Source organism: Oncorhynchus keta, chromosome 1 (genome assembly GCF_023373465.1).
Source record: "Oncorhynchus keta strain PuntledgeMale-10-30-2019 chromosome 1, Oket_V2, whole genome shotgun sequence".
Taxonomy (NCBI): domain Eukaryota; kingdom Metazoa; phylum Chordata; class Actinopteri; order Salmoniformes; family Salmonidae; genus Oncorhynchus; species Oncorhynchus keta.
The window spans coordinates 6,677,076-6,688,251 of NC_068421.1; the positions used below are offsets into that span (position 1 = coordinate 6,677,076).

The following is an 11,176-nucleotide window of genomic DNA, read 5'->3' on the forward strand; positions in this document are numbered from 1 at the left end:
TTCGGTCCTCCTCTAGGTTCGTGAAGGGTCCTCCCCTAGATTAATGAAGGAGTGGAGGCTTGGGTCCTCTAGATTAGTGAAAGTGTGGAGGGTTGGGTCCTCCTATACCTTCGCGAAGGTGTGGAGGGTTGGGTCCTCCTCTAGGTTAGTGAAAGAGTGGAGGGTTGGGTCCTCCTCTGGTTTAGTGAAGGAGTGGAGGGTCGAGTCCTCTTCTAGATTAGTGAATGAGTGGAGGGTGGGGTCCTCTAGGTTAGTGAAAGAGTGGAGGGTTGGGTCCTTCCCTTGGTTTGTGAAGGAATGGAGGGTTGGGTCCTCCTCTAGATTAGTGAAGAAGTGAAGGGTTGGGTCCTCCTCTAGATTAGTGAAGGAATGAAGGGTTGGGTCCTCCTCTAGATTAGTGAAGAAGTGGAGGGTTGGGTCCTGTAGATTAGTGAAGGAGTGGAGGGTTGGGTCCTCCTCTAGATTAGTGCAAGAGTGGAGGGTTGGGTCCTCCTCTAGATTAGTGAAGGAGTGAAGGGTTGGGTCCTCCTCTAGATTAGTGAAGAAGTGGAGGGTTGGGTCCTCCTCTAGGTTAGTGAAGGAGTGGAGGGTTGGGTCCTCCTCTAGGTTAGTGAAGGATCGGATAGTTGCGTCCTCCCCTAGGTTAGTGAATGAGTGGAGGGTTGGCTCCTCCTCTAGTTTACTGAAGGAGTGGAGTCTTGGGTCCTCCTCTAGTTTAGTGAAGGAGTGGAGGGATGGGTCCTCTAGGTTAGTGAAAGGGTGGAGGGCTGGGTCCTCTAGATTAGTGAAGGAGTGGAAGGTTGTGTCCTCCTCTAGATTAGTGAAGTATCGGATGGTTGTGTCCTCCTCTAGATTAGTGAAAAGGTGAAGGTTTCGGTCCTCCTCTAGATTAGTGAAGGATTGGAGGGTTCGTTCCTCCTCTAGATTAGTGAAGGAAGGGAGGGTTTGGTCCTCCTCTAGTTTAGTGAACTGTTTCGTCCTCCCCTAGGTTAGTGAAGGAGTGGAGGGGTTGGTCCTCCTCTAGATTAGTGAAGGGTTCAGTCCTCCCCTCGTTTAGTGATGGGTTGGGTCCTCCCCTAGATTAGTGAAGGAGTGGAGGGTTGAGTCCTCTCGATTAGTGAAAGAGTGGAGGGTTGGGTCCTCCTCTAGGTTAGTGAATAAGTCGAGGTCTGGGTCCTCCTCTAGATTAGTGAAGGAGTGGAGGGTTGGGTCCTCCTCTAGGTTAGTGAATGAGTGGAGGGATGGGTCCTCCTCTAGTTTACTGAAGGAGTGGAGGGTTGGGTCCTCCTCTAGTTTCGTGAAGGGTTGGGTCCTCCACTAGGTTACTAAAGGAGGGGAGGGTTGGGTCCTCCTCTAGGTTAGTGAAGGAGTGAAGGGTTGGGTCCTCCTCTAGATTAGTGAAGAGGTGGAGGGTTGGGTCCTCTAGACTAGTGAAAGAGTGGAGGGTTAGGTCCTCCTCTAGATTAGTGAATGATTGGAGGGTTGGGTCCTTCCCTAGGTTAGTGAAGGAATGGAGGGTTGGGTCTTCCTCTAGATTAGTGAAGAGGTGGAGGGTTGGGTCCTCTAGATTAGTGAAGGAGTGGAGGGTTGGGTCCTCCATCTAGATTAGGGAAAGAGTGGAGGGTTGTGCCCTTCCCTAAGTTAGTGAAGGAGTGGAGGGTTGGGTCCTCCTCGAGATTAGTGAAGGAGTGGAGGGTTGGGTCCTCTAGATTAGTGAAGGAGTGGAGGGTTGGGTCCTTCCCTTGGTTTGTGAAGGACTGGAGGGTTGGGTCCTCCTCTAGATTAGTGAAGAAGTGGAGGGTTGGGTCCTCCTCTAGATTAGTGAATGAGTGGGTTTTGGGTCCTCCCCTAGATTAGTGAAGGAGTGGAGGGTTGGGTCCTCCTCTAGGTTAGTCAATGAGTGGAGGGTTGAGTCCTCCTCTAGTTTACTGAAGGAGTGGAGGCTTGGGTCCTCCTCTAGTTTGGTGAAGGAATGGAGGGATGGGTCCTCTAGGTTAGTGAAAGAGTGGGGGCTTCGGTCCTCCTCTAGGTTCGTGAAGGGTCCTCCCCTAGATTAATGAAGGAGTGGAGGCTTGGGTCCTATAGATTAGTGAAAGTGTGGAGGGTTGGGTCCTCCTATACCTTCGCGAAGGTGTGGAGGATTGGGTCCTCCTCTAGGTTAGTGAAAGAGTGGAGGGTTGGGTCCTCCTCTAGTTTAGTGAAGGAATGGAGGGTCGAGTCCTCTTCTAGATTAGTGAAAGAGTGGAGGGTTGGGTCCTTCCCTTGGTTTGTGAAGGAATGGAGGGTTGGGTCCTCCTCTAGATTAGTGAAGAAGTGGAGGGTTGGGTCCTGTAGATTAGTGAAGGAGTGGAGGGTTGGGTCCTCCTCTAGATTAGTGCAAGAGTGGAGGGTTGGATCCTCCTCTAGATTAGTGAAGGAGTGAAGGGTTGGGTCCACCTCTAGATTAGTGAAGAAGTGGAGGGTTGGGTCCTCCTCTAGGTTAGTGAAGGAGTGGAGGGTTGGGTCCTCCTCTAGGTTAGTGAATGAGTGGAGGGTTGGGTTCTCCTCTAGTTTACTGAAGGAGTGGAGGTTTGGGTCCTCCTCAAGTTTAGTGAAGGGGTGCAGGGTTGGGTCCTCTAGGATAGTGAAGGAATGGAGGGTTGGGTCCTCCTCTGGGTTAGTGAAGGGATGGAGGGTCGGGTCCTCCTCTAGATTAGTGAAAGAGTGGAGGGTTGGGTCCTTCTCTAGGTTAGAAAAGGGTTGGATCCTTCCCTAGGTTAGTGAAGGAATGGAGGGTTGGGTCCTTCTCTAGATTAGTGAAGGAGTGAAGGGTTGGGTCATCCTCTAGATTAGTGAAGAAGTGGAGGGTTGGGTCCTCTAGATTAGTGAATTAGTCCCTAGTTTAGTGAAGGCCTGGGTTCTCCCTTGATTAGTGAAGGAGTGGAGGGTTGGGTCCTCCCCTAGGTTAGTGAATGAGTGGAGGGTTGGGTCCTCCTCTAGATTAGTGAAGGAGGAAGGGTTGGGTCCTCCTCTAGATTAGTGAAGGAAAGGGTTGGGTTCTCCCTTGATTAGTGAATGATTGGAGGGTTGGGTCCTCCACTAGGTTAGGGAAGGAGTGGAGGGTTGGGTCCTCCTCTAGGTTAGGGAAGGAGTGGAGGGTTGGGTCCTCCTCTAGATTAGTGAAGGAGTGGAGGGTTGGGTCCTCCTCTAGATTAGTGAAGGAGTGGAGGGTTGGGTCCTCCTCTAGATTAGTGAAGGGATTTAGGGTTCGGTCCTCCTCTAGGTTAGTAAAGGAGTGGAGGTTGGGTCCTCCTCTAGGTTAGTGAAGGAGTGAAGGGTTGGGTCCTCCTCATGGTTAGTGAAGGGTGAAAGGTTGCGTCCTCCCCTAGGTTAGTGAAGGATTGGAGGGTTGTGCCCTCCTCTAGATTAGTGAAGGAGTGAAGGGTTGGGTCCTCCTCTAGGTTAGTGAAGGAGTGGAGGGTTGGGTCCTCCTCTAGGTTAGTGAATGAGTGGAGGGTTGGGTTCTCCTCTAGTTTACTGAAGGAGTGGAGGTTTGGGTCCTCCTCAAGTTTAGTGAAGGAGTGCAGGGTTGGGTCCTCTAGGATAGTGAAGGAATGGAGGGTTGGGTCCTCCTCTAGGTTAGGGAAGGAGTGGAGGGTTGGGTCCTCCTCTAGGTTAGGGAAGGAGTGGAGGGTTGGGTCCTCCTCTAGATTAGTGAAGGAGTGGATGGTTGGGTCCTCCTCTAGATTAGTGAAGGAGTAGAGGGTTGGGTCCTCCTCTAGATTAGTGAAGGGATTTAGGGTTCGGTCCTCCTCTAGGTTAGTAAAGGAGCAGAGTGTTGGGTCCTCCTCTAGGTTAGTGAAGGAGTGAAGGGTTGGGTCCTCCTCATGGTTAGTGAAGGAGTGAAAGGTTGCGTCCTCCCTAGGTTAGTGAAGGAGTGGAGGGTTGGGTCCTCCTCTAGGTTAGTGAAAGAGTGGAGGGTTGGGTCCTCCTCTAGTTTAGTGAAGGAGTGGAGGGTTGAGTCCTCTTCTAGATTAGTGAATGAGTGGAGGGTTGGGTCCTCCTCTAGTTTACTGAAGGAGTGGAGGCTTCGGTCCTCCTCTAGTTTAGTGAAGGAGTGGAGGGATGGGTCCTCTAGGTTAGTGAAAGAGTGGAGGGTTGGGTCCTTCCCTTGGTTTGTGAAGGAATGGAGGGTTGGGTCCTCCTCTAGATTAGTGAAGAAGTGAAGGGTTGGGTCCTCCTCTAGATTAGTGAAGGAATGAAGGGTTGGGTCCTCCTCTAGATTAGTGAAGAAGTGGAGGGTTGGGTCCTGTAGATTAGTGAAGGAGTGGAGGGTTGGGTCCTCCTCTAGATTAGTGCAAGAGTGGAGGGTTGGGTCCTCTTCTAGATTAGTGAAGGAGTGAAGGGTTGGGTCCTCCTCTAGATTAGTGAAGAAGTGGAGGGTTGGGTCCTCCTCTAGGTTAGTGAAGGAGTGGAGGGTTGGGTCCTCCTCTAGGTTAGTGAAGGAGTGGAGGGTTGGGTTCTCCTCTAGTTTACTGAAGGAGTGGAGGTTTGGGTCCTCCTCTAGATTAGTGAAGAAGTGGAGGGTTGGGTCCTGTAGATTAGTGAAGGAGTGGAGGGTTGGGTCCTCCTCTAGATTAGTGCAAGAGTGGAGGGTTGGGTCCTCCTCTAGATTAGTGAAGGAGTGGAGTGTTGGGTCCTCCTCTAGGTTAGTGAATGAGTGGAGGGTTGGGTTCTCCTCTAGTTTACTGAAGGAGTGGAGGTTTGGGTCCTCCTCTAGATTAGTGAAGAAGTGGAGGGTTGGGTCCTGTAGATTAGTGAAGGAGTGGAGGGTTGGGTCCTGTAGATTAGTGAAGAAGTGGAGGGTTGGGTCCTGTAGATTAGTGAAGGGGTGGAGGGTTGGGTCCTCCTCTAGATTAGTGAAGGAGTGAAGGGTTGGGTCCTCCTCTAGATTAGTGAAGAAGTGGAGGGTTGGGTCCTCCTCTAGGTTAGTGAAGGAGTGGAGGGTTGGGTCCTCCTCATGGTTAGTGAAGGAGTGGAGGGTTGGGTCCTCCTCTAGGTTAGTGAATGAGTGGAGGGTTGGGTTCTCCTCTAGTTTACTGAAGGAGTGGAGGTTTGGGTCCTCCTCAAGTTTAGTGAAGGAGTGCAGGGTTGGGTCCTCTAGGATAGTGAAGGAATGGAGGGTTGGGTCCTCCTCTGGGTTAGTGAAGGGGTGGAGGGTCGGGTCCTCCTCTAGATTAGTGAAAGAGTGGAGGGTTGGGTCCTTCTCTAGGTTAGAAAAGGGTTGGATCCTTCCCTAGGTTAGTGAAGGAATGGAGGGTTGGGTCCTTCTCTAGATTAGTGAAGGAGTGAAGGGTTGGGTCATCCTCTAGATTAGTGAAGAAGTGGAGGGTTGGGTCCTCTAGATTAGTGAAGGGTTCAGACCTCCCTAGTTTAGTGAAGGCCTGGGTTCTCACCTTGATTAGTGAAGGAGTGGAGGGTTGGGTCCTCCTCTAGGTTAGTGAATGAGTGGAGGGTTGGGTCCTCCTCTAGTTTAGTGAAGGAGTGAAGGGTTGGGTCCTCCTCTAGATTAGTGAAGGAGTGAAGGGTTGGGTCCTCCTCTAGATTAGTGAATGATTGCAGGGTTGGGTCCTCCACTAGGTTAGGGAAGGAGTGGAGGGTTGGGTCCTCCTCTAGGTTAGGGAAGGAGTGGAGGGTTGGGTCCTCCTCTAGATTAGTGAAGGAGTGGATGGTTGGGTCCTCCTCTAGATTAGTGAAGGAGTGGAGGGTTGGGTCCTCCTCTAGATTAGTGAAGGGATTTAGGGTTCGGTCCTCCTCTAGGTTAGTCCTCCTCTAGGTTAGGGTTAAAGGAGCGGAGTGTGAAGGAGTGGGTCCTCCTCTAGGTTAGTGAAGGAGTGGAGGGTTGTGCCCTCCTCTAGATTAGTGACCTCTAGAAGTGAAGGGGAGGGTTGGGTCCTCCTCTAGGTTAGTGAAGGAGTGGAGGGTTGGGTCCTCCTCTAGGTTAGTGAAGGAGTGGAGGGTTGGGTCCTCCTCTAGATTAGTGAAGGGATTTAGGGTTCCTCCTCTAGGTCCTCCTCTAGGTTAGTAAAGGAGCAGAGTGTTGGGTCCTCCTCTAGGTTAGTGAAGGAGTGAAGGGTTGGGTCCTCCTCATGGTTAGTGAAGGAGTGAAAGGTTGCGTCCTCCCCTAGGTTAGTGAAGGAGTGGAGGGTTGTGCCCTCCTCTAGATTAGTGACGAAGTGAAGGGTTGGGTCCTCCTCTAGGTTAGTGAAGGAGTGGAGGGTTGGGTCCTCCTCTAGGTTAGTGAATGAGTGGAGGGTTGGGTTCTCCTCTAGTTTACTGAAGGAGTGGAGGTTTGGGTCCTCCTCAAGTTTAGTGAAGGAGTGCAGGGTTGGGTCCTCTAGGATAGTGAAGGAATGGAGGGTCGGGTCCTCCTCTAGATTAGTGAAAGAGTGGAGGGTTGGGTCCTTCTCTAGGTTAGAAAAGGGTTGGATCCTTCCCTAGGTTAGTGAAGGAATGGAGGGTTGGGACCTTCTCTAGATTAGTGAAGTAGTGAAGGGTTGGGTCATCCTCTAGATTAGTGAAGAAGTGGAGGGTTGGGTCCTCTAGATTAGTGAATTAGTGGTGGGTTGGATCCTCCTCGAGATTGGTGAAGGATTGGAGGATTGGGTCCTTCCCTAGGTTAGTGAAGCAGTGGAGGGTTGGTTCCTCTAGATTAGTGAAGGGTTCAGTCCTCCCCTAGCTTAGTGAAGGCCTGGGTTCTCCCCTTGATTAGTGAAGGAGTGGAGGGTTGGGTCCTCCTCTAGGTTAGTGAATGAGTGGAGGGTTGGGTCCTCCTCTAGATTAGTGAAGGAGTGGAGGGTTGGGTCCTCCTCTAGATTAGTGAAGGAGTGGAGGGTTGGGTCCTGTAGATTAGTGAAGGAGTGGAGGGTTGGGTCCTCCTCTAGATTAGTGAAGAAGTGGAGGGTTGGGTCCTGTAGATTAGTGAAGGAGTGGAGGGTTGGGTCCTCCTCTAGGTTAGTGAAGGAGTGTAGGGTTGGGTCCTCCTCTAGATTAGTGAAGGAGTGGAGGGTTGGGTCCTCCTCTAGATTAGTGAAGGAGTGGAGGGTTGGGTCCTCCTCTAGATTAGTGAAGGAGTGGAGGGTTGGGTCCTCCTCTAGGTTAGTGAAGGAGTGGAGGGTTGGGTCCTCCTCTAGATTAGTGAAGGAGTGGAGGGTTGGGTCCTCCTCTAGGTTAGTGAAGGAGTGGAGGGTTGGGTCCTCCTCTAGGTTAGTGAAGGAGTGGAGGGTTGGGTCCTCCTCTAGGTTAGTGAAGGAGTGGAGGGTTGGGTCCTCCTCTAGATTAGTGAAGGAGTGGAGGGTTGGGTCCTCCTCTAGATTAGTGAAGGAGTGGAGGGTTGGGACGGCAGGTAGTAGCATGTATTTATAATACTGAATTGAGGTAACATTTGAGATGTAAAACGTCAGGTTTCATCCAAATGTAACGTAAACAAATAGACACATTCACTGTCTTTCTGTAGTTATAATGAAGAGAAAAACATATTGTCTGTCAGTCAGTCAGTCGGTCTGAGTGGAGCAGCTCTCTCTCTCTCTCTCTGTCAGTCAGTCAGTCAGTCAGTCGGTCTGAGTGGAGCAGCTCTCTCTCTCTCTGTCAGTCAGTCAGTCGGTCTGAGTGGAGCAGCTCTCTCTCTCTCTCTCTGTCTGTCAGTCAGTCGGTTGGTCTGTGTGGGGCAGCTCTCTCTCTCTGTCTTTCAGTCAGTCAGTCAGTCAGTCGGTCTGAGTGGAGCAGCTCTCTCTCTCTCTCTGTCAGTCAGTCAGTCAGTCGGTCTGAGTGGAGCAGCTCTCTCTCTCTCTCTGTCAGTCAGTCAGTCAGTCAGTCAGTCAGTCGGTCTGAGTGGAGCAGCTCTCTCTCTCTCTCTGTCTGTCAGTCAGTCGGTTGGTCTGTGTGGGGCAGCTCTCTCTCTCTGTCTTTCAGTCAGTCAGTCAGTCGGTCTGAGTGGAGCAGCTCTCTCTCTCTCTCTCTGTCAGTCAGTCAGTCAGTCGGTCTGAGTGGAGCAGCTCTCTCTCTGTCTGTCAGTCAGTCGGTTGGTCTGTGTGGGGCAGCTCTCTCTCTCTGTCTTTCAGTCAGTCAGTCAGTCAGTCGGTCTGAGTGGAGCAGCTCTCTCTCTGTCAGTCAGTCAGTCAGTCAGTCTGAGTGGAGGAGCTCTCTCTCTGTCATTCAGTCAGTCAGTCAGTCTGAGTGGAGCAGCTCTCTCTCTCTCTCTCTGTCTGTCTGTCAGTCAGTTGGTCTGAGTGGAGCAGCTCTCTCTCTCTTTGTCAGTCAGTCAGTCGGTCTGAGTGGAGCAGCTCTCTCTCTCTGTCTGTCTGTCAGTCAGTCAGTCGGTCTGAGTGGAGCAGCTCTCTCTCTCTCTCTGTCTGTCAGTCAGTCGGTTGGTCTGTGTGGGGCAGCTCTCTCTCTCTCTGTCTGTCAGTCAGTCAGTCGGTCTGAGTGGAGCAGCTCTCTCTGTCAGTCAGTCAGTCGGTCTGAGTGGGCCAGCTCTCTCTCTCTGTCATTCAGTCAGTCAGTCGGTCTGAGTGGAGCAGCTCTCTCTCTCTCTGTCTGTCAGTCAGTCGGTCTGAGTGGAGCAGCTCTCTCTCTCTCTGTCTGTCAGTCAGTCGGTCTGAGTGGAGCAGCTCTCTCTCTCTCTGTCTGTCAGTCAGTCAGTCGGTCTGAGTGGAGCAGCTCTCTCTCTCTCTGTCTGTCAGTCAGTCAGTCGGTCTGAGTGGAGCAGCTCTCTCTGTATGCCTGGCAGCCTGTCATCTCCACTGGCGCTCGGTGAATACAGGTGGTCAGCTGGCCAGACACTGGTGCCATGCAAACCTTGTTGACTTGTCCATCAGCACTAGTACATTGCCAGACAGTTAAGAGACTGTGTGTTAGAGAGAGGGGAGGGGGGTGAGAGAGAGTTGAAGAGAGAGAGAGAGAGAGAGAGAGAGAGAGAGAGATAGAGAGAGGAGGTATAGAGAGAGAGAGAGAGAGAGAGAGAGAGAGAGAGAGAAGAGGTATAGAGAGAGCGAGAGAGATAGAGAGAGGAGAGGTATAGAGAGAGAGAGAGAGAGAGAGAGAGAGAGAGAGAGAGAGAGAGAGAGAGAGAGAGAGAGTGAAGAGGTATAGAGAGAGAGAGAGAGAGAGAGAGAAGAGGTATATATATATATATATAGAGAGAGAGAGAGAGAGAGAGAGAGAGAGAGAGAGAGAGCGAGAGAGATCTACTCGTAGAAAAAGAAGGTGCAATCTAGAACCTACAGGGTTCCTTGGCTGTTCCCGTAGGAAAAATTATTTTGAGTTCCATGTAGAACCCATTACACAGAGGGTTCTACATAAAACCCAATATAGTTCTTCCTGGAACCAAAAAGGGTTCTACCTGGAACCAAAAAAAAGTTATCCTATGTGGACAGAGTGTTTTGGAACCCTTTATTCAAAGAGTGTAAAAAAAGACATAGGTAGAGAGAGATATACAGGCAACAGCAGTCTCTTTAACAGCAGATGTTTTACACAGCAGCCGTTAACCTCATTTCCTGGGCGGAGAAATACGCTCTATTAGAGAAGTAACAGAAACTAGAAAAAAATACAAGAGAAAGACAGAGACAGAGACAGAGACAGAGAGAGAGAGAGAGAGAGACAGAGAGAGAGAGAGAGAGACAGAGAGAGAGAGAGAGAGAGAGAGAGAGAGAGAGAGAGAGAGAGAGAGAGAGAGAGAGAGAGAGAGAGAGAGAGAGAGAGAGAGAGAGAGAGAGAGAGAGAGAGAGAGAGAGAGAGAGAGAGAGAACAGGGAGTCTTAAAGTTTAGTGGAACACAAATAATTTTGTCACCAGCGAGCTCTGACTTGTAGAGACAGAGACGGTGCTGGTAAAAAGAGCGAGAGAGAGAGAGAGGGAAAGAGAGAGAGGGAAAGAGAGAGAGAGGGAATAGGGGGAGAGTTAAATAGAGGGAGGGAGCAACACGCATGTTCTGACAGAGGACAGGAAAGAGAGAGAGAAACGTTTTCACTCCTAGTGAGAAGCAGTAGAGAGAACATAGAGAGAGAGAGAGGGGACGTAAAGAACAGGAGAGATAAACGGACAGAGCAGTGAGGGAAGTGGACAAAAAGAGACCCTGCAATCTGATCACTGTGGCAGTGTGTGAAGTGAGAGTTTTTATCTCTATCTAACCAGGCTCGGGCTCGTACCATCACTCACCTTCCCAACCGACGCGCGCTGGTCTGGTCTGTTCATTTCTTACTTTTCTTTCATTAACCAAGAGATCCGTCCTGGTTATATGCGTCAAGTCATTTTCCTATGGTCAACTAGTGGGGTATTGTGAACATCTCTACTCGTCTTTCTGCTCTAGTTTATAGAATCTCTGTCCTTGTTGAAACAGGTTCAGTACCTCGGTCCCTACCTTCTCTTTGTTTAGGCACCGTCCAGAGGAACACAGAGCAGGGAGAGCAGTATGTGTTGTGTGGAGTTACTAGCTGCAGGACAGGGTTTGGCTGTTTGAACAGACTCAATGACCAGTCTGTTGTGTTGTGTGACCAGTCCGTTGTGTTGTGTGACCAGTCTGTTGTGTCGTGTTGTGTGACCAGTCCGTTGTGTTGTGTTGTGTGACCAGTCTGTTGTGTTGTGTTGTGTGACCAGTCCGTTGTGTTGTGTGACCAGTCTGTTGTGTTGTGCTGTGTGACCAGTCTGTTGTGTTGTGCTGTGTGACCAGTCTGTTGTGTTGTGTTGTGTGACCAGTCCGTTGTGTTGTGTGACCAGTCTGTTGTGTTGTGTGACCAGTCCGTTGTGTTGTGTTGTGTGACCAGTCTGTTGTGTTGTGTTGTGTGACCAGTCCGTTGTGTTGTGTTGTGTGACCAGTCTGTTGTGTCGTGTTGTGTGACCAGTCCGTTGTGTTGTGTTGTGTGACCAGTCTGTTGTGTTGTGTTGTGTGACCAGTCCGTTGTGTTGTGTGACCAGTCCGTTGTGTTGTGTGACCAGTCCGTTGTGTTGTGTGACCAGTCCGTTGTGTTGTGTTGTGTGACCAGTCCGTTGTGTTGTGTTGTGTGACCAGTCCGTTGTGTTGTGTGACCAGTCCGTTGTGTTGTGTTGTGTGACCAGTCTGTTGTGTTGTGTGACCAGTCCGTTGTGTTGTGTTGTGTGACCAGTCCGTTGTGTTGTGTTGTGTGACCAGTCCGTTGTGTTGT

General features: G+C 50.7%; 1 protein-coding gene across 1 annotated transcript in view; it reads left to right on the plus strand.

Moving 5' to 3' along the window:
* Positions 1 to 9,594: 9,594 nt before the first annotated feature.
* The window catches only part of tgfb1a (transforming growth factor, beta 1a), a 38,892-nt gene continuing 37,310 nt past the window's right edge, over positions 9,595 to 11,176 (plus strand). The window contains exon 1 of the mRNA XM_052474838.1: positions 9,595 to 11,176. This exon is cut by the window's right edge and continues 1,579 nt beyond it. The gene's annotated coding sequence lies outside the window, so the exon portion shown is untranslated.